Source organism: Oryctolagus cuniculus, chromosome 6 (assembly GCF_051225735.1).
Source record: "Oryctolagus cuniculus isolate XC-2025 breed Fujian yellow rabbit chromosome 6, ASM5122573v1, whole genome shotgun sequence".
Classification (NCBI taxonomy): Eukaryota; Metazoa; Chordata; class Mammalia; order Lagomorpha; family Leporidae; genus Oryctolagus; species Oryctolagus cuniculus.
This window is the reverse complement of record NC_142872.1, coordinates 121,169,014-121,195,133: the sequence shown is the minus strand read 5'-3', so window position 1 is coordinate 121,195,133 and position 26,120 is coordinate 121,169,014. Positions and strand designations below refer to the sequence as shown.

At 48.5% G+C, this 26,120-nt stretch overlaps 1 protein-coding gene across 4 annotated transcripts in view; it reads left to right on the top strand.

The window, feature by feature from the left end:
• Positions 1-26,120, top strand: part of CCNE2 (cyclin E2) — a 651,763-nt gene that overhangs the window by 330,808 nt on the left and 294,835 nt on the right. The gene's annotated exons all lie outside the window — the stretch shown is intronic.

Genomic DNA, 26,120 nt, shown 5'->3' with positions numbered 1-26,120 from the left:
TGAGTATCCTGTACACGGGCATGGTAGGCACCTCCCACACCCTGATCTGGGCCCTGTGTATTAATCATTTTTTAAGCAGTTTTAAGTTTGCAGTACATTGAGAGAAAGGTAGAGATTTCCCCTACACCTCCTGCCCCTCACATGCACAGCCTCCCCACCAATGTCTCCCACCAGAGAGTAAGTTTGTTAGAACTGATGACTCAACATGGGCACACCAATATGACCCAAAGTCCACAATTCACGTTAGGCCCACTCTTGGTGTTGTACATCCTATGGGTTTGGGCAAACGTATAATGATGCATATCTACCATGCAGAACAATTTCACTGTCACCAAATTCTTCTGTGCTCAACCATCAACAGCATGCTTTCCTGAAAACACTAGCACATCACTTCCTTTCTTGGTATCTTAGCCATCATTTACCTCGACGCCTGCTTGTGTTCAGCATCTGCAGGTCCCTGGGAATAACACGTGGCCACCTGCAGCTATGCAAGGCATGCACAGTGGCATACTGATCTCCACTCCTAGGGTTTGTGCCCTTGACCTCTACGAGTCCTTCAACATTGACAGAGCAAGTTCAAAGCCTGTGGAAGAGCCCCAGGTTTGCCTGCATTTTCTAGTTCCCCTTGAGGTTTCCTCTTTTGCAGTTGTATTCTACATCACAGAAATCCAATGACTTCTGAGAGTCCACCGGAAGTGTTTGACAAACTGTGCACTCCTCTAACTTCGGAGTCTTGAGAGACTTGGCCATTTCTCCTGGCATCAGTTCTATGGTATGGCACGTGCAAGCCACCTCTCAAAGTTTCATTTCTGGAGCACATTGTCATGTGACCTTTTGGAAGACAGCAGATGACAATGCACGTAAAATTCAGTCCTGTGCGGGGACAACTAAGCAAAGCTCTCAGGGAGCTGCACATGGCTGTGCAGAGGCACCAGGCCCTGTTCTTCATGCACAGAGGTCACGGCGCTCAGGACCCAGCCCAGCTGCTGGCCCACTTCTTTTGACAGGAGTAAAACACACAGCCCAGCGTGACAAACTAGGGCCGAATGCCTGCTTCTGTGTGGCCTGTGAACCAAGAAGAGCGTTTACACTTTTTAATTAATTAATTTATTTATTTACTCGAGAGGCATAGTTACAGACAGAGAGAGGGAGAGACACAGACAGAGGTCTTCCATCTGGTGGTTCATTCCCTAAATGGCCACAATGGCTGCAATGGCCGGAGCTGGACTGATCTGAAGCCAGGAGCCAAGAGCTTCTTCCAGGTTTCCCATATGGGTGCAGCGGTCCAAGCACTTGTGCCATTTTCTGCTGCTTTCCCAGGTGCATTAGCAGGGAGCTGGATCAGAAGTGGAGCAGCCAGGACTTGAATGGGTACCCATATAGGATGCTAGCATTGCAGGTGGCGGCTTTATCCACTATGCCACAATGCTAGTCCCTTTCTGGGTGATGCCTCCGCGTGTTTATATGACAGTGAAAAGAGCAAGATTAGGCAGTTTACCACTGAAGGAACCAATAGCTTAGGAGGCAAAGTAACTCGTAAAAATTCCTTGTCTTCATTTCACAGCTGAAGGAACCAGCAAGGTCAAGTACCTAACACAAGTTCATGTGGTGCCTCCCTGACCAGACCGAGTCTTACCTCAGCTCAGTCTGACCCGGAGCCTGCATTCCACACTGCGAGGCTGGCTGGCTGCCGAGTCTGTGGGTAAATTCACGTGGCAACAGAGAGCCCAAGGCCCCAGCGGACGTTGGCATCAGGGGCCAGCCCGCTCCCAGTCACAGCTCTGCTCCCGCGCAAGACTGCCTCCGCACCAAAGCCTACACTGCCAAGTCCAGGATGTGTGTAGAAAGCTTTCAAGGCCGGCGCCGTGGCTTACTGGGCTAATCCTCCACCTAGCGGCACCGGCACACTGGGTTCTAGTCCCGGTCGGGGCGCCGGATTCTGTCCTGGTTGCCCCTCTTCCAGGCCAGCTCTCTGCTGTGGCCCGGGAAGGCAGTGGAGGATGGCCCAAGTGCTTGGGCCCTGCACCCCATGGGAGACCAGGAGAAGCACCTGGCTCCTGCCTTCAGATCAGCACAGTGCACCGGCCGCAGCGCACCAGCCATGGCGGCCATTGGAGGGTGAACCAACGGCAAAAGGAAGACCTTTTCTCTCTGTCTCTCACTATCCACTCTGCCTGTCAAAAAAAAAGAAAAAAAGAAAGAAAGAAAGAAAGAAAGAAAGAAAGAAAGAAAGAAAGAAAGAAAGAAAGAAAGAAAGAAAGAAGGAAAGAAAGAAAGAAAGAAAACTTTCAAACATTTTCCTGTGAAAACTTCCCCTTGGGAGAGTCAGATGATACCAAATATCCTCCCACCATTTAAATTGGGCGATTCCAAGGAAAAGTTACAAAAATTCAAGATTTTAACACTGGCAGTATCCCCATCGTGGTATAAAAGAAAAACACAGGGAGCCATGGCGATGGGCTTGGGGTTGGTGAATGCATTTAAGAGCATCCCCAGGAGGTAAGACAAGCAAGAGAGAAGTGGCCAAGGTGCTGGGGGGTGCCCAGGCATAGCTCCTGGAGCAGCATGGACTAGGGCCATGGCCAGTGAGTCCTGGAGTGTGACAGCCTAAGTCGTGCCCTGGCTTGTCCCCGAAGGACAATCGCTTGCTTCCTGTCCCCTCCAACTGGCTGGTGGCGAGTGGCAGCCTGAGCCACCAGGAGGAGGCCCAGCCGCCCAGTGTCACCACTTCCTCCCTGCCCCTGCCAAGTGGATGCAGGTATAAATCACCTGCCACTTGCAAGGCCCCCTGGACCTCAGGCTCTAGAGCGACTCAGGGACTCGCCTGCAGCTGCCGCAGCATTTCTCCCCCAGCCCTTTGGCGGGTGAAACAAGCATGAAACACACTGAGTTGGGAGTGAAGAGAGGAAGCGATGCAACAGTGACAGATCCCATGATACTCAAAACTCAAAAATAAGACAAGTCCCTACTCACGAGACGTCTCACACTCCAGCCAGTGCTGTGATGGCTTTGCTAAAGGGAAGTTGGCTCAGGCCACCAAAGGAGCACATCCATGCCCGTGAGCCTACGCACTGGGACCCAGGGATGCACTGGACCTCCTGCTTGTGGCGTGGGGGAGCTGTGCCTGCCGCATTTGGATCTGTCCCTTTTTCTCTTGAGGCAGGGACTAGTGGGCAAGTGAGACCTTAGAGGGTCACCAACGCAGCCTCCTAGGGAAGAAACAACAGGAGGGTGAATGATGAATTTTGGGTTCTTCTCCCCCTTTTCAGGGTTGAGCAGGTCAATGGCAGGGTCCAGCAGCAGGTCTGAAACTGCACTGAGGTCAATCAAGTGGGCTAAGCCATTGCCAAGAATGCATCTCGGGCTTCTAGAAAAAGGATAGCAGCTTTCACTGTTTTTAAAGAGACAGAGACAATGAGTCTTCCAGCCACTGATTGACTTCCCCCAATGGCCACAAGGCTGAGCCAGGCCAAAGCCGGGAGCCAGAAACTCCATCCTGGTCTCCTGTATGTGTAGCAGGGGCTCCATTACTTGGGCCATCACCCACTGCTTTCGCAGGTGCATTAGCAGGGAGATGGATCAGATGCTGATATAGCCGGCAGCTTAACCAGCTGTGCCACAACACCAGCACCAGCTTTAACTTCTTTCCACCAGAAAGCCTACAGGGAAGAACCCCCATACATGTAGCTCCCCTCCCCCTTTAATGAGCAAGGGCTTTGGTGGGGGTTGGCTGGACAAAGAACCTCAGGCAGGTCCACCCACGCATGGCCACACCTCAGCTTCACCAGGAGCTGCACGTGCACTCCGCTGCCCAGACTCCCCAGGCCACTCAGAATCTCAAGGGTACACCTAGGCACTAGTTTGTTTTTACAAAAGCTCCCTTTCCCCTCTTGCACCTGGGCATGCAGCCGAGACCTAGAACTACTGGTGTCCAGGCTAGGAAGAGGGGGCCCTCAGCAAACTGGCGGGCCCATAGCAGCTCACGTAATGTTCAGATGCACAGTGTGGACCGGTATCCCCCAGGCCCAGACCCCAACCTACGCAGTGATGTTCCAGGTTACAGTTGGTTGCACGTCACTTCCTCTCCACCTCTCCACCTCTCCCCATGCCACTCCAGACCCTAGGAAGAGTCATGGTGGTCTCTCTTGCTTTGTGGAAACAAACAACTCCACATCGCTTTGAGGGCTATCCTATGAGGAAGTTGGCTCTGGGTGCAGTGACAGGAGCAGAAAAAGACAGGAGTTGAGTTCTGCTGGTATCAGTCCATGAATAACCAATCAGGAGTCCTGGATGTGGATGCTGGGCCCCTCCAAGTCTGAGATGCCCCAGATACAGAAGGCCCCCTTGTGCCTTAATTAGGCAGAACTGAGTTCTATGGTTTGCAACAAAAGAACTCTGATGCCCTTATTAATCAGAGGGTACGTTTTCCGCTGCAGCAACCCCAGATCCGTGACTTGCAACACCAGGGACGGATCTTTCTCACAACCCCCATCACAGTCCCCAGGCCTCAGCTCCTCCCAGGCTGATGGAACAGGTACCCCTGTTCTCTGCAGCAGGGAGAGGGTCTCACAAAACCATTAAATGCTCGGGTCCAGGTGTCACATGCTACTGCTCACATCTCATTGGCCAAAAGCAACCAGAATTCCCATAGCCCAGCCAACTTGTTAAGTGCAACCCCACAGTGTAAAATTTGGCAGCTGCACAAATGGTCATCAGCTACTTTGGAACAACAATTCAAATATCCTAAAGACAATCAGCTAACATTTGTGGATTAGCTTGGAAAGCTGACCAATATTCAAAACAATGTTCCAATAATAAAATACAGGAACTGGTGCTGTGGTGTAGCAGGTACAGCCACTGCCTGCAGTGCCAGCATCTCATATGGGCCCCGGTTCAAGTCCCGGCTGCTCTACTTCCGATCCAGCTCTCTGCTGTTGCCTGGGAAAGCAGTAGAAGATGCCCCAAGTGCTTGGGCCCCTGCACTGCATGGGAGACCCGGAAGAAGCTCCTGGCTCCTGGCTTTAGGTCTGCACAGCTCTGGCCATTGTGACCATTTGGGGAGTGAACCAGTGGATGGAAGACCCCTTTTCTTTTTCTCTCTACCCCTGCCTTTCTGTAACTCTGCCTTCCAAATAAATAGATAAATCTTTTAAAAAAAAAAAAAAAAAAGGCCAAGTTCCAAGCTGCTAAGAATTGGAATATAACTGGTTAGTGAGTTGAGGCCTCCTGTATGTAATCTATTTCAGAAAGATGGCTTCAGTTTCTGACTGGCCGTATGGAATTATTCAACCATAACCAGGGGAATAAGTGTGGTGGAATGAGAAGGTGAGAAGGTCATGCCAAGATGGCTGCTGACAACAGAAACTGCCTGGCAACAGGCCGTGATTGGATGGCTTCGGAAACCACATGACAACAGAGCCTGACTGACAACAGGTCATGATTGGATGGTTTCAGAAATTGCCTGGCAACAGAGCCTGACTGGAAACAGGCTGTGATTGGATGGCTTTGGAAACTGCCTGGCAACAGACTGTGATTGGTTAGGGCATAGACGGCCCCTTGACCAGATTGGCTGCCTTGGCTATATAAGCAGCTGTAGCAACTGAAATAAACGAGTCTTCGGGCTGCTTGCCTCTGGCTCGCTTTCATCCAATTCCCGGGGTCTGTGTGGTAACTCCATGCCTCTTGCCCCCACCACACTCTTCCTCTCAGAAACGAATCCACAGCAACAAATATGGGTTGGCTTCATGATTCATGGGCCCCTGTGATGGGGTCCCTTGTTTAAAAGGCAGGGGGGAAAGTGACATTAAAGGTACTAAAATATAAAATTTTTCCTTGATTGGTCATTATGGGTTTTTTTAAAATGTGTAATTTATTTATCTTAAAGAAAGAACAACAGAAAGAGAGAGATCTTCCAACCACTGGCTCACTTCCCAGTTATCCACAACAGCTGGAGCTGGGCCAGGCCAAAGCCAGAGCCAGGAAGTCCATCAAGGTCTCTCATGTGGGTGGCAGGGACTCAAGTACTTGAACCATCATCTGCTGCTCCCAGGATAGGTTAGCAGGAAGCTGAATCAAAAGCAGAACCAGGACTTAATCCTAGGAACTTACTTGGGATACAGGTATCCCAAGCAGCAGCTTAACCACTGTGCCATTATGCTTATCCTGTCATGATGCTTCAATTTGTTATAAATTGTGGTTCTTAATAAAGAAAAAGTAAACTTAAAAATCATCAGCATGAATTTTGTCACTCATTTATATGTATTATACAATGCCAGTTTTAAACGCAAATATAAGAGTATTTTATGCCTTTCCTATTTCAGATTTGCTATATGTATATGTATTCCATTCTAAATAGAACAGCAGAAATGTTACACAAAATTAACTCTAATTTTATTTCACTTTTTGGCAGAAAGCAGAGTGCAAACATTCTGCCTTCAGCTTACAGACGAGAAAGCACAGACTGAAAGGAATAGGTAGCATGGGTTGCTCTGCCCTGGCCTGTCACCATTCAGTAGAAGTAGTTCACCAATACTGGGATGCAACAGAAATAAGAGAAGGTCAGGGTTCCTTGGTCATTTCTGCTCCTTGCCCTTGTATTCTTGTGTTCCAAGCAAGTTCTGATTCAGACACAGAGCACAGGCTCTCAGGCTGGGTGCCCACTGAGTGCTCTTAAACAAAACACACTCACCTTGCACCTGCTTTGATCCCACCAGCCCCCAGGCATCAGGGGTCCCCTGGAACTCTGTGTCCCTGGCACATAGCCAGTGTTATGTGGCCAGGCTCAGCCTTGGACACTTGCACTTCAAGTGTTCCTCTCTTATATGTGTGCTCCATTGTCACAAAGAATTTTAGGATCATGCCAGAGATCATGGAGCCTACCACAGGACCCTTGGCGGCTGCACAGCGCACACCATGATGACAGCCAGAGCCCCCTCACTCTGAACCCCACCACACAATCAACTAACTCCATAACACTGTGCTAAGAGGCGTGACATGGGCGTGGTTAGAGGGCCTGGCATTATTCATTCATTCCATAAGTGTTTAATGAGTACCACTGTGTGCCACGCACCATTTTAGGTGCTGCAGATAAAAAAACAAGCCAAACGAACAAAACATCCAGCCTCATGAAGCTTTCTTTCTAGCCAGAGAGATAGGAAGACGAAACAAAATATATAAACAAAGTAAAACAAACAGCATATTCAATGGAGGTGAGAACGAAAGAAAAAAATGACTGCATGGGTGGGATAGGGTGGGTGCAGCTGCAGATGTCAATGTGTTCATGTTTTTACTGCAATAGTTAGGAGTCAAGGGAAATATCATATGAGAAAGCTGAGAGCTGATGGGGGTGATGGAAGGTGCTGGAAAGCTGAGAGGTTTTCAGAACGGTCTGCCTGCCCCTTGTGCAAGGTGCCTGCTCATGCTGCCCAAGGAGCCTGCTGTGCCTTCCAGCCCCACTGCTCTATTTGTGTACTGTGAAAAGATGTTCATTAAAATACAGTTTGACCGGCGCCGCGGCTCACTAGGCTAATTCTCTGCCTGCGGCGCAGGTACCCCAGGTTCTAGTCCGGGTTGGGGCGCCGGATTATGTCCCGGTTGCTCCTCTTCCAGTCCAGCTCTCTGCTGTGGCCCGGGAGTGCAGTGGAGGATGGCCCAAGTGCTTGGGCCCTGCACTCGCATGGGAGACCAGGAAGAAGCACCTGGCTCCTGGCTTCGGATTGGTGCAGTGCATCTGGCGTAGCGGCCATTTGGGGGTGAACCAACGGAAGGAAGACCTTTCTCTCTCTCTCACTGTCTAACTCTGCCTGTCAAATAAAAAAATAATAAAAATGAAAAAATACAGTTTGAAGGGGTTGATGCTGTGGTGTAGCAGGTAAAGCTGCTACCTGCAGTGCCAGCATCCCATATGGACACCGGTTTGAGTCCCAGCTGCTCCACTTCTGATCCAGCTCTCTGCTATGGCCTGGGAAAGCGGTGGAAGATGGCTCAGGTCCTTGGGCCCCTGCACCCTCGTGGGAGACCTGGAAGAAGCTCCTGGCTCCTGGCTTTGTATCGGCGCAGCTCTGGCCATTGCTGCCATCTGGGAAGTGAACCAGCGGATGGAAGACTGACCACTCTCTCTGCCTTTGCCTCTCTGTAACTCTAACTTTCAAATAAATAAATAAATCTTTAAAAAAATAGAGTTTCAGGGCTGGCACTGTGGCATAGTGGGTTACAGTGCCAGTATCCCGTATTGGTGCTGGTTTGAGTCCTGGCTGCCCCACTTCTGATCCAGCTCCCTGCCATTCGGCAACTGAACCAGCAAATGGAAAACCCCTCTCTCTGTAACTCTGCCTCTCAACTAAATAAACCTTTAAAAAATAATAAAAATAAAATAGAGTTTCACTGAATGTGAAGCTGAACAAATTATTAGCTTGTGCCCCCAGGAAAGTTCACCTGCCCACATTGAAATCAGTTTTTCAGGCAAATCTTTCCCGTCAAGGTTAAGTGAGTCAGGGGACTGAGCACGTAAGCCAAAAGTGGTGCTCACCCCACCACACCCTTGGGTGAACTGGATGTACAGTCTCCCAAGCGAAAGACAGAGGGTCAAGCGTCTTCCTCCAGGTCCGCCCTCCTCCACCTGGCTCCACACAGCCGTCAGGACGCCATCCACGTGAATCCTCTCAAACACGGCTAGAGCCCTTTCAACTTGCCCGCCAAAAGAACTGCTCATTCACTGCTGTTCACGCTTTTTTTTAAAGATGTATTTCATTTATTTGAAAGACAGAGTTACAGAGAGAGGCAGAGACAAAGAGAAGTCTTCCATTCGCTGGTTCACTCCCCAGATGGCCGCAACAGCTGGAGCTGAGCCAACCCAAAGCCAGGAGCCAGGAGCTTCTTCCAGGTCTCCACGGGGGTGCAGGGGCCCAAGGACTTGGGCAATCCTCCACTGCTTTCCCAGGCCATAGCAAAGAGCCAGATCAGAAGAGGAGCACCGGGGCCTAGAACCGTCACCCATACAGGATGCCGGCGCTTCAGACCAGGGCTTTAACCCACTGCACCATAGCACAGGCCCCTGCTGTTCACTCTTAAGTGAAGTTACAATGCATTTCTCGGCCAATTTAACACCGGACAATAGACATGGTCATGGAAAATTCCTGAAAACATTAAGATTTCCTCTTTAGCCTTTGTTTTTCTAATCGTTTTCTCCCTGACCAGAGGCTCTCTGAGACCGTGATCTGAGTCACTTACATCCCAGGTTCAAATTCCATTTCTGTTAATTTTTAAAATGCCTACTTGTCTAGGGGGAAGAAATCATATTGCTACTTCTGTCGCTGAAAGTGCAGTGACCTTGCAGAGAAAGAAATCAGCCTGGAATATGCTGACACTCAGACCAAGGCCCACACCCCGCATCCACTCTGCCACGCCCTCCCTCCCTTTGAATCCAGGCACAGCTGTATTTATAAGTTGATGCTGGGGGCAGCCGTTTGGCACAGTAGTTCAGACACCACTTGCAACACCTACATCTCATATCAGAGTGCCTGGCTTTGAGTCCCAGCTCTGCTCCAAATTCAGCTTCCTGCTAATGTGCATCCTGGGATGGGGGTGGGGGAAGCAGGTGATGGTTCAAGTACTTGGGTCCCTGCCACCCCTGTGAGAGACCCACATGGAGTTTCTGGTTCCTGGCTTTGGTCAGAAAAATGAAAATAAATGTTTTAATGAAAAAGGTCGATATCAGGCAAACCTTCTGGCCTGGTTCTCCAAGCTTGTGCCAGCAGTAGGCCAGAGCAGTGGGCACTGGGGCAGCAGGTTGAGGACAGAGTCGCTGAAGGCTGGGACGCTAACCATGCCTGCAGAACGAGAAAAGCTGGTGCGGATGCCAGTTACTCATTCACCACCCCAGCTGGACCTGGAGCTGAAAGCTTGCTGGCGTGATGATTTGCTCGTGGATTCTTCCCACGTCCCTTAGTGTCAGCGCTGGCCCCTCTGAGGCGGGCTTTGTCTACCCCTCCGCCCCCACCATCGTTGGGTTTCTGGCTGTGTTTCTGCATTTTGAACTTCTTGAAGTAGAAAAGAAAAGGGACAGTCAGACAGGACACACTGGCCAGTGCATCTGGTTCCAAGAAGCTCCTGCATCTTGAACAAATAAGGGTGACTGCTCAGCTGGGCCGCCCTGACCACTGCCTCGCCCTGGCATGCAAGTATTCCACTTACAAAAATAAAAGGCGAATGCAGGTTCATCGGTCGTAACAAATGGGCCACTCCTGGACGGTGTGGGATTGGCAGGGAGTCTGTGGGAACAGAGGGTGTATGAGAAGTCTCTGTCCCTTCTGCTTTAATTTTCTGGGAACCCAAAACTGCTCTAGAAAAAAAATAATGAGACCCATTAAAGACTAAGAAATTGTAAAAGTCAAAGCTATGAAAAAATGTCTATTCCAAATAGTTTTCACAGCCCAAGCTCAACTGTTCACATAGATTGTGGGGATGAAATGAAAGGTAACATTACAAATATTCTTGGGGTGGGCCTGTAGCCTGTTGGTTAAGATGCTCGTGGCCCACATTTGAGTGTGAGGGTCTGACCCCCACCTCTGACTTCAGCTCCTAACTCCAACTTCCTCCTGATGCAGACCCTGGGAGGCAGTGGTGAAGGTTCAAGTAATGGGGTTCCTGCCACACCCGTGTGAGCCCTGGGCTGAGTTCGCAGCTCCCAGCTTTGGCCGTTACAAGGAATGGGAGAATGAACCTGCAGGGGGGAGCACTTCCTTCTCTGTCTCTCCACTAAGTAAGTAAATATTGAATTTAAAAAGTGTAGATCATTTCTGAAAATGTTCTTTATCTTTACTCAGTAGCTCTTTGCGTGTAATTTAAAATGCAAGCATTATGTTTAAAAATGGAACATCTTAGTAGCTATCATAATTAAACATTTGTTGTACCTGGAACTAAGCACTTCATTTTACTGACTATTTAGAGACAATGATAAGGGAACTGCTATTATTTCCCCTATTTCACAGCAAGAAAACAAGCTTAAACATGTGAGAAAATTACATCAAATCACAGAGCCAGTATATGGCTAAGCTAGGAAACTAGCAACAACTGAACAGAAAAAAAAAACTAAAGGAGGACCAAAGTCATTATGTAATTTTTGCCCCCCAAAAAATCAACATGTAAGAAATTCTTTTAACTAAAAAACAAAACAAAACAAAACACAGGGCAGGCATTTGGAGCAGGAGTAAAGATGCCACTTGGCACATGCCTGGGTTCAAGTCCCAGCTCTGCTTCCAGTGCCAGCTTCCTGTTAAAGCACACCCCGGGACGCAGCCACGTTGGTTCAAGTACTCTGGGCCCTGCCACCCACAAGGGAATCCCAAACTGAGTTTCCAGCTCCTGGCTTTAGTCTGGCCCAGTTCCAGCCATTGTGGGCATTTGGGGTGTGAACCAGCAAATGGGAGATTTCTCACTGTTTCTCTGCCTCTGAAATAAGCAAAAATCAGTATTTTTTTAAACTTGCTCTTACCTCTCTATGGTAAATAAGCATGTAGTTAAAAAGCTTGGGGGAGGGAAGAGGTTAACAAGGAAGGAGCACAGAAAGTGGGTGTCATTTTCTAAGCAATACACAGTGGCAGGGCTGGGGGGAGTGGTTAAAAGAATTCTGCTGGGAAAAGAGTAGCTAAGTGTGGAGAAAGAAGTTAAGTGGGGGCAGGGAGAACATCAAAGCATTTATGTGATTTTTGCACTTGAATTAATTTACTTCACCGAAATGATAGCTTATAATGGCATCAAATAAGCCAAGCAGCTTTGGAATTGTTTAAATTCAATTCTAATACAAACTAAAAGGCCTTTAAGGAATTTTTAGTTTTTGTTGAGTGTAGATGCCCCTACCTACTCTCCTCCCTCTGACCTAAAGCCCAGACTGAGCTGGGACAAAAGGCATGACCCAAGGTCCCATGTTGGCCTTGGACACACACCTCTTGTGGGGTGGGCATCTCACAGCTCAGTGCTTGACGACACGTGCAAGAGTGTACCACAGCCCCGGGGTGCAAGCCAGCGACTTCATCTGGGGCTCACCTAGCAAAAAGGCTGTTGGCGTGCACCTTCCTGAGACACTGTGCCAGATGCTTCCCAAAAGGTTTCCAAGAGGAGCTTTAGCCTTTGCTAGATCTTTGGCCCCTGTGTTACATAGAACAACAGCCTCCAAGTACAATACAAGAACATAGCTTCCAAATACAGTGAAATTGTTGCAGGACTGGGGGGAACAGGACACTATCCTTCCACTCCCCACCCCATCGCACCCAAACACTAGACACATCCACAGCTGCGAGAGGGGCCATTAGGAGAAGCCACACTGAATATCAACAACGAGTCCGCTTGCTCTGTGTTCTCGTCCTTGAAGCAATCGTCTGAAAGGACAAATCTTCACCTATACATTCTTTTTTCTTTTTTTATTATTTTTTGACAGGCAGAGTTAGAGAGAGAGAGACAGAGAGAAAGGTCTTCCTTCCATTGGTTCACCCCCCAAATGGCCGCTATGGCTGACGCACTGCGCCGATGCGAAGCCAGGAGCTGGGTGCTTCCTCCTGGTCTCCCATGCAGGTGCAGGGCCCAAACACTTGGGCCATCCTCCACTGCCTTCCCGGGCCACAGCAGAGAGCTGGACTGGAAGAGGAGGAACCAGGACTAGAACCTGAGGTGCCGGCGCCACAGGCGGAGGATTTGCCAAGTGAGCCACGGCACCGGCCTACCTATACATTCTTTATCAAACTGATATCCCCATGCCTCAACCATCCTGGGAAGCAACTGCCTGTGAGAAACTGGCAGTAAGGAACCGTGGGTCCTGCTTCTGACTCACCTCCTGCGGCGGCCCCGGCCCCGGACCTCAGACCGCTCCTCTGTGCTATCACCACGTCTGTGGGTCAGATGACGTAAGGCCCCGCCACCTGCAAACTGGCATTGCTTCTCTAACAAACTCCTCCAGGTGGGTGAACGCTGCAGGCAGAAAGAGCTCCAGATTGCAAATCCTGCCCTTGGATGTGCCACCCAAGAGTCTCTGTCTCTCTTTCTCTATCTGCCTCTTACATCCAACCCATGTTCTCCCCACCAAACCTCCAGTTGGTACATAAATGCTCCTGTTAATCCACCTCCTGTCTGGTCTGCACCAGCCACCTCCTCCCTGGCATCGCCTTCCTCCGATTTGTCACATTGTTGCAGAAAAATCTGAGCTCCTGAGCAGATGCTGGAAGGCTCCCTGTCACCAGGCTGCACCTGACACTCAGTCACACTCCACACCGAGTCCCTGGACCCTGGTGGCTTGAAACTCCTCTCACCTGTGCCACTGACATGGGGCAGTATCTCCTCCCCAGTCCAAGGAAGGCTACCTCTCCCGGAAAGCCTTGAGCCCTCCCCCCAACTCCCACTCTTTAGACTCCTGGGACCCACACCTCTGGAAATCTGGTGGCCAGCTGGTCTCTCCAAACACCAGATTCCTATTTTTCTTTGACCAATGGCCAAAACGTGAGCCCCTCTGGTCCTCTCCCTGGCTACTTTCTAACCCTAAGGAGCTCTGAGCTTCCTTGGTACAAATAATCCCGTTGCTCCTTGTCTGTGTAACCTCTATCTGAGCCCCCTGGAGCTTCGTTCTATGGTAAACCCTCTCTCATCCACAATCAAGTCAGTAATGGGTCCCTCCTTCCACCTCGTCGGGGTTAAACGGATCCCGGCTCATTCTTGCAAGGACACAGCTTCTCCTGTGTGTTCTTCCCTGGGTGGTACCACTCAGCCTCCCTCAGCCCACACAGACTGCATCTAAGAGTTGAGGGCAGAACCCTAATGCTCATTCCAGATGGCAATTCCTCCACCCTTTCAGGCTGGTGCTGAAGTAGCCTCCAGACACCACATTGCCAATGTCAAATCCCATCCTCCCGTCCTCCTCCCCATTCCAGGGGCCTTTGGCGCCTTGCGAAGTCTTCCTTTCTATCCCAAGTCTTGCCACAATCCTGAGTATCTTCAAGATGTCAGCTCTTTCATCTCAAAGGACTGTCCTCTCAACACCCCTTTAGTCGCCCTTACCTAGTCCACACCCTGGACTCTCATCACCCGGAATCGCTCTACCTTTGAAATCTTTAATCCAGCAGCTTGCTCTGATCACAAGCCACCCCCACGGCGGCTTACATGGGCCCCACCTGACTCCGGGCCCATTTTCACTTCCTTCCCAATCAAACCCAGACTCCACAGCACCCCTGCCTTAGGAAGTCTCCCCTTGGCTGCCACATGCAGTGTCTTTCCACTGCTTCACCCTGCAGTGATAACTCCTGTCACCCTGCACCCCCACTTCTAAACTACGACCTCACAGGGACCCTACAGAAGTGCTCCTCTGTCCTGGGTAGGCCACTGGCAGGTTCATGATCTCCAGCGCAGCCCAGTAATCCCTCAGGCTTCCTGATCAGCTCTCCCCGCCAGTCTCCATGGCAGCCAATCAGAATTTCCTCTGCTCCTGAAACCTCCCACCCTGCCACTGCCCTGCACCCGCCCCTTCAGGAGATCAGCTGGTCCACAGCTTCACAAGAAAAGAGAAGTGGGAAGGGAGCTCCCTAGCCACCCACAGACCAAGCAGCACCTGCACCCTGGCTGCACTCTCCACACCCCCGGTTTCCTCTTCTAGCGTCCCCTCCTTCCCTGCCCAGTCAGGCCCACAGACCCACCAGTGACCCCCATCAAAGCCCCTCCCTCGCCACAGGCTCCTTCCCATCAGCCGGTTCAACGGCTCCCACCTTGTTAAAGCAAATGTAACTCTCACCACCACGCCCCTCTCTGGCTGGTACCATTTCTTCCCAGTCCAAGATGATGCAAGGATTCTCCTGTCTATAGTCTCCATGCCCTGCCCCCCGCACTCCATGCTGCAATCAGACTCAGGATCCAAACAGTCCCTGGAGAGCCAGGTGAGCCCAGCCCACTTACTGACTGCAACAGAAACTTCTGGTGCTTGGCCCTCTGGACAATCCCTTGCTCACCCATACAATTATGTCCTGCCCAAGCTTCCGGGACACGCTTAATTCCCTCTCCAGGGCCTCCTTCGCCGGCCTCTGCTGCTGACCCTTGCACTGCACGGTTCCTGGGAGCTCCCTCCTCAGCCTCCACCAGATCAGCTCCACTCGCCCTGAACAGTCGTGATTTTAGTCTTGCTTGGGTGTCTCAGGCTTTTTATTTCTTTTTCAACACAAGGCGCCAAGTCATTTCTTTGAGATTTCCATTTGCAAGGAGACTATCATCTCTATATTTAATTTCTGGAACTAAAGAATCCCTCTTGACATAAAAATAGCTATCAAACCCTGCCAAAAGACCGAAACAGAATTTGCTCCCAATGGATAAGCACAGCATCTTTACAGGGAGGCAGTTTCAAAATGATGACAGCCACATTTCGAGAAATGATTGTATATCAAGCTCAGGGCCAAGAGCTTTGGGGGCCTCTCGGGAACTCACCCAGTAACTCTGCAGGATACCTCTCACTGACGCCTACTTTCAGAGGAAGTCGCCAAGACTCCAGGGTCATGTAATCTACACAAGGTCACGAAGCTGGTCAGTAACAGGGCTGGGTGATACAAAGGGGATTCTGCCCAACAGAGCACACCTGCTCTCCACCTGCTGCTTCTCCAGCATGGGAATGCCTACAGTGTTCTAGTTAGGTTACAGTATCTTCAACGATGCTAACAGAGACACATACAACATGTAAACAATATGCCACATAATAAACAGCTAATGCACAGACTGACTTTGAAGATGACATTCCTTAAAGAGATTACTTCTGTGCCTTGTTTTCTGATGTTTTAAAATTGATAATGGGGGCCAGCATTGTGGCATAGCAGGTAAAGCCGCTGCCTGCAACACTGGCACCCCATGTGGGTGCTGGTTCAAGTCTCAGCTGCTCTACTTCCCATCCAGCTCCCTGTTAATGCTCCTAGGAAAAGCAGCGGAAGATGGCCCAAGTGCTTGGGCCCCTGTACCCATGTGGGAGACCTGGAAGAAGCTCCTGGCTCCTGGCTTCAGCCTGGCTCAGCCCCAGCTGTTACAGTCATTTGGGGGAGTGAACCAGGGAACAGAAGACCTCTCTCTCTGTGTAACTAAATAAATAAAATAAATCTTTTTTTTAAATTGCTAAGTCTTACCTCTGCTGAAACCAAAATTCAGTAAAAAGGCAGCTTGTGGTTTCTCCCTTCATAGGAAACATAGCAGTCAATCCCCTAGATGTGAGAAAAGAGATTTAAATTGGTCCTGAAGAAAAACTCATACAAGGCTTTTCTTCCTGACAGCCAAACAAATCAGAAGTCGGTCTAATGCTTCCCATGTGTCCTTCACCCTGCCCAGGGAATGATGGGAGTAACCAAGGAGCAGAGGAGGCCTTTGCCATCTGTGCTAGCCCAGGTTCAGTCTGCCATTTCCAAACCTCATTTTGAAAAGGAAAAACCCAGAGCCAGCACTGGGTTCAGTGGGAGGCCCGTATCCCGTTCTACAGAGCCAAAATTTCAGTCTGGGTTCTGCTTCACATCCTAGCTTCCTACTGGTGCACACCTCCTTGGAGGCAGCAGGTGATGGCTCAAGTTCCCAGGTCCTTGTCTCCAGGAGACAGGGATGGAATTCTTGGCTCCTGGCTTCAGCCTGGCCCAAATCCCCGCTGTTGTGGGAATTTAGGGGAGTGAACCAGCAAATGGAAGATCTCTCTTTCTCTTTCTCTCGTTCAGTATAAATAAAGTTTGAGAAGAAAAGGAAAAGCCTGTGGAAGTGTGTTTTGTGGGTCATATGTGAAAAGCAAGGCGAGAGCCTCGCACACAGAGGCCTGGCAGGCTCAGCAAAGGCAGAGCGCAGCTCAGCGAAGTGGCGCAGATGTCTTATGAGGGAGATCCCCGCCGTGGGCTTGTCATTCTGGCACTTGGAACACAAGACCAGGCAAGCCACCCCTCCTGTCACACCACAGAGCAGCCTGGGAGGCAGGAACAGGCCTGTGCTCCTGGCACCGCACTCCATGAACTGAATCATCAACAAGCAGCAGTGCTTCGTGAAGCTTCCAGCACCTGCTAAAAGAAGAGGCCACATGCCTGCAGACATTTCTCTTTCTCCTAAGAGGGTAAGTTCAAGTGCATGCTTTCAAGTTCAACTCACCAAACAATCATGGAGCACCTGCCATAGGTCAGGCACTGTGGGAGGTACTGAGGTTGAAGGGAGGGACAAGGCAGCCCCCTGCCCATAACTGGCCCCAAACCAGCCTGGTAAACAGGCACGATACAGCAAGTCACTACACCTGGAGTGGTGCTGGACTGGACAACATCTGGGTGGCATCTTCCAATAGTTAAGGGTTGGGGGCGGGGGAGGAGGGAGATGAGAGGGCGCTCAGAGGTGGTCACATTGGAGCTGGGTGCTCTGCACGCTCCAGAGCCAGGAAGCAAACCCCCATCTCTCTTTTCAAAGTTCATTGTCCCAAGAACTGGCAAAAGCCTGGGAAGAGCTGCATTCTTTAGGTACATCATCCTAATTAGCGGTTGTCCTCAGAACGCAGAGTAGCTGAGTAGCAGGCTTCAAAGCCTGGACACAGGGCGACTTTAAATGAGAATAAGCCCTGGCTAGCATCCCAATTGTCACCATGTCTGGCATGCCTAATTTATGCACTCAGCAAAGTGTTTTTGTCATCTCAGAGTGAGAGAAATCTTTCTTCAGTAGTCCCCAAAGAGAAATACTAACCAATTTATTAATTAAAAGATGTATGTAAACTTGACCTTGAAAACCAACATTTTGTTTGAATTCAGTAAGCAAGGAAGTTCTAGAATTTAAGTGAAATATTTCCTAGTAAGGCCTAGCTGCATCAGGACTGGATGGAAATTTTACTTTTAAGCACCAGTTACTTAAACAGATGTTCATCTTTCAGACTGGAATTATGACATAATAACTGACTCCAGGACAGTAGATTGAATTTCTCTCTTGAGATCTAAATGTCAATCATTCCAGCATCTATGGAGGCACCAGCTGTGTACAGGGGTACTTTAAAAATTTCATGAAAAATAGGGGTCAGCGCTGTGGCATAGTAGGCTAAGCCTCGGTCTGCAGTGCTGGCATCCCTTATGGTGCCAGTTCATGTCCTGGCTGCTCCTCTTCCAATCCAGCTCTCTGCTTATGGCCTGGGAAAGCAGCAGCAGATGGCCCAAGTGCTTGGGCCCCTGCACCTACGTTGGAGACCCGGAAGAAGCTCCTAGCTACTGGCTTTGGACCACCACAGCTCCAGCCATTTGGGGAGTGAATCAACAGATAGAAGATCTTTCTATCTATGCATTTCTTTGAACTCTTTGTCTCTCCCTCTCTCTCTAACTCTACCTCTCAAATAAATAAATAAAATCTCTCTTTTAAAAAAAAAGGAAAAGAAAAATGCACATTACCTTTTGTTTTCCATGAATGTTTTGAATTATTCTCATGCATAGTGGAACTCAAAACTAAGCTCCCTCTATGACCCTCAATGTCCCTGAACACCCTACCTCATTTTGTCAGTGGTTCATGCTCTGAGCACCTGATGCTCTCTGAAGTCGTCTTTCAGGGGGAAAGACAAAGCCCAAGGAAAGACACGGTCACCAGCCCCGCTGGACGGGTCCAGACCCTACTGCAAGAGCAGCAGCTGCACAGATGGCTCAGAAAGTATCCAAAGGTCACTCTTGGCTTCATTTCAATACTAAGCTCTCTGCCCCAGGAGGGGCTTGAGTCTTATCACCTTAACATGCAACCTGTGTTGGAGTACTTTCCCGAACTGCACCTGCGTGAACTTCTACCCACCCCTATATGTGATGACAAGAGCTTCCCCTCTCGCATATTTGTTTCCCTCTAAATTAAGAGACACCATTTCCCCTGCACGTGGAGTCACAGTTTTGGAAACAATTCCCCCTGGTCTCTTTATTTGCTGCAAATAAACTGCTTTGCAATGACAACTCCCTCTGGTGCATTTCTTTGAACTCATCAGGAAGCAGGCCCACAGTTTGGGGGAACAGTTTTTCATCTCAGCACTTGCACTACCTGACATTGTATTATATGATGTGCTAGAATCTAAGTTTCATTGAGAAAGGAACTTCAGACTGTTTTGATCACTGCTGTATTCCCAGAGCCTAAAAGAGTGCCTGGCAAGAAAGCACTTGTGCTGTGCACTTGACGTTAAGTTGCAGAATATGGTGGCAACTCCATGCTTTCCAAGAGAGGAAGTGATGGGTCCCATTCTAGCATGGGAAGGAAGAGACCTGCCTTGCTGGCATAGCGAGCATTTTGTTTCTACGTAAATGGTGATGAGAATAATGGACACCTTGGGGTGGCAGTTCATTCCTGCCACGAATAACATGGAAGGAATCTTTTCACTTGGGAAAGTCACATTTAGTTAAGGGTAGGCAGACATGGACACAGGCATGTTACTGGGGGAAAGTACTGTGCAAAGTAAGATTCAGATATTTTTTATATATATATATATATATATATATATATATATATATATATATAAAGTAACCCAGGAGTGGGCTTTTGGCTTAGTGGTGAAGATGCCCTGTGACATCACATCCATATCAGAGTGCCTGGGTTCTAGTCCTGGCTCCATTTCTGTCTCCAACTTCTTGCTAATGCACACCATGGGAGGCAGCAGGCGGTGGCTCAAGTACTTAAGTCCCTTCCACCCACATGGGAGACCTGGACTGAGTTTTGGGTTCCTGACTTTGTCATGAACCAACCCCAGCTGTTGTGGACATTTAGGGAATGAACCAGTGGGTGGAAATCTCTGTTTCTCTCTCTCTCTCTCTCTTCCTTTCAAATAAATCCTTTTTAAAAAGAAACCCAAATATATTTCTAGCATCTTCATGCTCTCAACATGGATCTAACACAGTGAAACTTCCTCTGCATGAAATTCAAATTTCACAAAACTAAATTTAATTCAGTTATAAACACATATACATGTACAATCTCAGATAATAGTTGTACACTTTACACAGAACAGTCCCCACCAACAGTAAGGAATTATGTGGGGCCAGCCTTGTGATGAGTGCCAGCTGCTCCATTTCAGAACAACACCCTGTTAATGTGCTTGAGAAAGCAGCAGAAAATGGCCCAAGTGTGTGGGGCCCTGCCACCCACGTGAGAGACCAGGATGGAGTTCCAGGATCCTGGCTTCAGCCTAGTCCAGCCCTGGCCACTGAGGCCATTTGGGGAGTGAACATCAGTGGACGAACAGTCTCTCCTTTGTCTCCCCCCTCCCTGTAAGTCTGCCTTTCAAACAAATTAATTCTTTTTTTAAAAAAAGGCCAATATGCTTCACTATACCGAGTTAAAAGTGAACTGATTTTCCAAAACACCAAGTATGCAAAAAAAAAAAAAAATCCTTAAAACTCATTTTTCTAATTCTAGCAGTTTGTTCTGCTTTTTCTATTTCCCAATGACACATTATTCTGTATAACTTATTTAATTAGCAATATTCCCTTTTTTTTTTTTTTTTAAAGGCAGAGTGGACAGTGAGAGAGACAGAAAGGTCTTCCTTTGCCGTTGGTTCACCCTCCAATGGCCGCCACGGCTGGTGTGCTGCGGCCGGCGCACCGCGCTGATCCCAAGGTAGGAGCCAGGTACTTATCCTGGTCTCCCATGGGGTGCAGGGCCCAAGCACTTGGGCCATCCTCCACTGCACTCCCGGGCCACAGCAGAGAGCTGACCTGGAAGAGGAACAACCAGGACAGAATCCGGCGCCCTGACCGGGACTAGAACCCGGTGTGCCGGTGCCGCAAGGCAGAGGATTAGCCTAGTGAGCCGCAGCGCCGGCCCTCCTTTGTTCTTTTTTAAAAAGATTTATTTATTTGAAAGGTAGAGTTACACAGAGATAAGAGAGGCAGAGAGAGAAAGAGAGAGAGAGAGAGAGAGAGAGAGAATGAGAATCTGCCATTCATTGGTTCACTCCCCAAATGGCTTTAACAGCCCAAGCTGGGGCCAATCTGAAGCCAGGAACCAGGAACTTCTGCCTGCAGTGCCGGCATCCCATATGGGCGCCAGTTCGAATCCCTGATGCTCCACTTCTGATTCAGCTCTCTGCTGTGGCCTGGAAAAGCAGTAGAAGATGGCCCAAGTCCTTGGGCCCCTGCACCTGCATTGGAAGATCTGGAAGAAGCTCCTTTTGTCTCATTGTCAAAGTTTGGTGAAACCAGCAGTGTTAGACCTATAGGTACCAGTAGAAGGCATGGATTTCCATATCCACAGATAGAAGTGGAAATCTAGACATGAATGTGTGTATGTATGCATGCACCTACATATCATACCTGGAGTTGTCACCAGAAAGGGCCTAGGAGTGGTACAATGAGCACACTTCCTACTCAGATCATGGCTTCTAAGTACAACTCTCCACTGAAATAAACCAGGGCGCCTGGGACAAATGGCTAATTCCTGAGTCTGAGCACACAAAGTACAAAATGAGCCTGGAACATCTTGCAGCAAAAAAAAAAAAAAAACACCTCAGCTAATTAAGGGGGGTTGTCAATAGGACACAGAATCCAGCTTGCCACTGGCCAAATTAGACAATTTGAACATCAAAGTTACGATAATGAAGAGTATGAAAATGTGACCCATGGGCCAGCAGCAGCAGTACCACCTGGAAACTTGGTAGAAATGCGCATTCTAGGCTGGCGTTGTGGTGCTTGGGCTCCTGCCACCTACATGGGATACCACGAAGCTCCTAGCTCCTGGCTTCAACCTGGCCTCGGCCTGGCTGTTGCAGCCATTCAGAGAATGAACGAGCAGATGGATGATATCTCTCTCTCAACTTCTAACTCTGCCTTTCAAATACATTAATTAAAAACAGAATAGAGGTCTCATTTTGTACCTGCAGAATCAGGAACTCAAGACAGCGACCAGCATCTACATTTTAACAATCCTCCAAGGAATTCTAATGCACACTCAAGTTTGAGACCCACTAAATTAGGGAACCAGGAGTCCATGCTAACACTAAAGACAAATAAACAAATGCAAAGGTTGTGAACTCGCCTGCACAGTGGTGGCAGGGCCAAACTGGGACGAAGAAGATATGTTTGTATTTTTTTAAAGATTTATTTTATTTATTTGAAAGACAGAGTTACAGAGAGCGGTAGAGACAGAGAGGTCTTCCATCCGCTGGTTAACTCCCCAGATGGCCGCAACGGCCGGAGCTGCGCCGATCCGAAGCCAGGAGCCAGGAGCCAGGAGCTTCTTCCAGGTCTCCCATGTGGGTGCAGGGGCCCAAGGACTTGGGCCATCTTCTACTGTTTTCCCAGGCCATAGCAGAGAGCTGGATAGGAAGAGGAGCAGCTGGGACTAGAACCGGCACCAATATGGGATGCTGGCGCTTCAGGCCAGGGCTTTAAACCCACTGCACCACAGCACTGGACCCAGAAGATATGTTTTTAACAAAACTCTCATGTGGGTCAATAAAAACCCCAAACAAAAAAAAAACCAACTCAAGGAATGTACTTGGGACTGTGTAACAGGCTATTTTAGTTTGTTATGTGGAAAGCATAAAGCATTCCAAAGGATTTTTATGTAGGCTTTTTTTTTTTTTTTTTTGCACCCATGTCATTCAGTGCTAAATGTAATGGTCTAATCATGACCATGGACAAAATGTCTCTATTTTTTTAAAGAAAGCCTGATGAGGAATACAATATTTACACTATCAAAAGTACCTCCTTGGGCCAGCACTGTGGCATAGCGGGTAAAGCTGCTGCCTGAGCACCAACATCCCATATGGGCGCCTACTCAAGATCTGGCTGCTCCACTTCTGCTATGGCCTGGGAAAGCAGCAGAGGACAGCTCCAGTGCTTGGGCCCCTGCACTCGACTGGGAGACCTGGAAGAAGCTCCTGGCTCCTGGCTTCAGATCCGTCTGGCCCCAGCTGCTGTGGCCATTTGGGGAGTGAACCAGCAGATGAAAGACCTCTCTCTCTGCTTCTCTGTAATTCTGCCTTTCAAGTAAATAAATAAATCCTAAAAAAAAAATAATAAAATAAAAAAAATAAAAAAGCACCACCTCACAAAATACTATGAAGAGAAAAATAACTGGGGTTAATTAAATGATCAAAGTAAATCCAGTTAAGTAGTTAAGTGAAGGGACAAACTGAAATTGGGCTGGATCAGATGTGGTAAGAACACTTCTTTTTTTATTTATTTAAAAGGCAGTTAGACAGATTTTCCATGCACTGGTTCACTCCCCAAATGGCTGCAACAGCCACACCTGGGCCAGTGGTCTCCCACGTGGGTGCAGGGGCCCAAGTACTTGGACCATCTGCTGCTTTCCCAGGAGCATTAGCAGGGAGTTGGATAGGAAGTGGAGCAGCTGGGATTGCAATTAGTATCCATATGGTATGCCGGCATTTATCTGCTATGCCACAGCACCAGCCCCAAGAACACAACTTTTGATATGCTTGCTACACAGATGCATCCCCTGAATTTACTAATAAGGAGGAAACATCAGACAAACCCGTCGAGAATCATTCTACAAAATCACTGACACATTATCTTTAAAAATATCAAGGTCGGGGCAGGGATCTGACACAGTGGTTAAGGCATCACTTGGGAAATCCACATACCATTTAGAGTGCCTGGACTTGAGTCTCAGTCCTAGCTTCCTGCTTAGGCCCACCCTAATGGATCAAGTACTTGGGTTCTAGACACCTACATGGTAGACCCAGAGTCAGTTCCAGGCACTTAGGTTTGGCCTAGCCCAGCCCAGCCCTGGCTGTTGTAGGCACTTGGGAAGTGAATCAGATGGATGCTTTCTGATTTCAAAAAAAAAAAAAAAAAAAAAAAGACACCCTAATTTTCAAGTGGACAAATATTTTTCTCCAAATACAAACAATAAGCATATTAAAAGATCCTCAATATTAGCCCTGAAGAAAATGCAAATCCAAACCACCATGAGCTATTTGAGAAAAAGCCTCAGAGAGCATTTATCAAAATGGTGCCAAAAGCAAAGAAGGAAGTTCCTGCCCCTTTCCCCAAAAGCCAAGGCCAAAACAAAGGTTTAGAAGGCCAAAAGGCATACCACAAAAGAAAAAAGGTCCAGGAGCCACATTGTAGCACCAGAGATTAAGCCACAGCCTGCAATGCCAGCATCCCATGAGCACCCATTCAAATCCCAGCTTCTCCACTTCTGGTCCAGCTCCCTGCTAATGTACCTGGGAAAGCAGCAGCCAACCATTCAAGTGCTTGGGTCCCCGCACCCATGTGGGAGACACAGTTGGAGTTCCAGATTCCTCACCTCAATCTGGCTGACTTGACTGATGAGCCATTTGGAGTGAACCAGCTGATGGAAGATGTGTCTCTCCCTAATTCTGTTTTCCAAATTAATTATTTTAAATTTGTTTTAATCTAAAAAAAATCACAAAATATTTTAAAAAATAAGATCCACAGGTCACCCACCTTGCAGCAGCCTAAGACAATGTGGCTCCACAAGCAGTCTAAATATCCTCAGATCATCCCCAGGAGAAACAAGCTTGACCAGTGTGCCAACATCAAGCACTCCCTGAACACTGCATCTACCATCAAGACAGAAGACAACACATTTGTACTATTGGTGCCAACCACCACATCAGCAGGCTACGGGGAATGCTGCATTGAATGCAGCCAAGGCCCACCCTGATCAGGCTCCACAGATAAAGGCTGATGCTTCAGATGCTGCCAACCAGTGTAGGAGCATCCACACTGAGTCCAGCCAGCTAACTCTGTTTTTTTGCAAATAAAAATCAAACCACACATACACAAGACACTTCACACCCACCAGGTGGCTAGGATTAAAAAGACTGTAAGCACTGGGGAAGATGTGGAAAACTGGAGGGCTATCAAAAGATTCTACTGTTGCCAGTCGCCAACTTCTACACTTAGAGCAGACACAGGCAGAGAAACTGTTGGTTCTGTGGTTTAAAATTCTGCCTTCTATTGCTGAAATCTGGTCTATGAAGTACAGTTGTTGAGGCCGGCCAGTGGGGCTGGGAGTCTGTGGGCCCCTTCAGATGGAGGTAGAATGCCCTTCACAAGCAAGCCGTCAGCTGTGGCTGAAAAGCCTGTCTCCAGGCCAGCCAGCATCTCCCTCACTAACAGCTTATTGTGCCGCATGTGTGACCTTGTGGCCTTAAATCATACCTTCAGGGTGGGGGCAATCTTTCAGCCAGAGCTAGCAGAGGAGGGGGGGCTGAGCCCCAAAGGAGACAGTCTCCAGGAGCCCATTATCTCCAGCACCCCCAAGCCAATCAGCGTTAACTATGTGAAAACCCCATCCAATGGGCGTGTCCCCCCCACCCCCACCCCACCCCCGCAGAATGACCCAATAAAAAAACAGTAATGCCTTAAAAACCCGGGACACTTTCTCAAAGCCAATGTCCTGCTCAGGCACTCCACCTGGTCTCCTCTTGGACCATAAGACTCACTCCAGCAACAGCCCTACTATCTGTGACCGGTACCAGTTGTGTGCTGCACAATGCTGTTCCAGTCAATGAGTGCACATACGACAGCAGCCCCATCCTAGTGACATTACAGCCATCTTAGTGTAAGTACACTCTATGTTCACACAATGACAAAAAATCACCTAACATCTTAGAATATATCTGTTGTTAAGCAGTACCTGACTGTATGTGGCTTTAAAGTTTTTTCAATTATTATAGATGCCAAGTACAAAGTCAATTCTTAAACATTTTGATGAGATATTTAAGGGAATGTCACTGATAACAATCCTTAAGAAATGTATCTTATAGAAATATGTCTTTAGACAATTTGAAATGCCAATTCTTAGTTGGTTTTCTGTTGTTATAACAAAACACCTGACAAGGCAATTTTTAAAGGAAGGAGGCTTGTTTTGGCTCAAAGTTCTGGAAAATGAAGTCCAAGATCAGGCTGCACCTGCTGATTGCCTCACTCAGCATCAAATCATGGTGGAAAGAAGGGTATGGGGAGAGACAAAACACGAGAGGCCACCTTGCTTTACAACAACCGACTCTTGTGGTAACTAATGCAGTCCAGCAAGAACAAGAACTCATGTGAAAAAGGCATTAATCCATTCATAAGTGCTCTGTCCCATGACCAAAACACCTCCCACTAGGTCTCACCTTCCAATACTGCTGCACTGAGATCACATCTCAATACGGA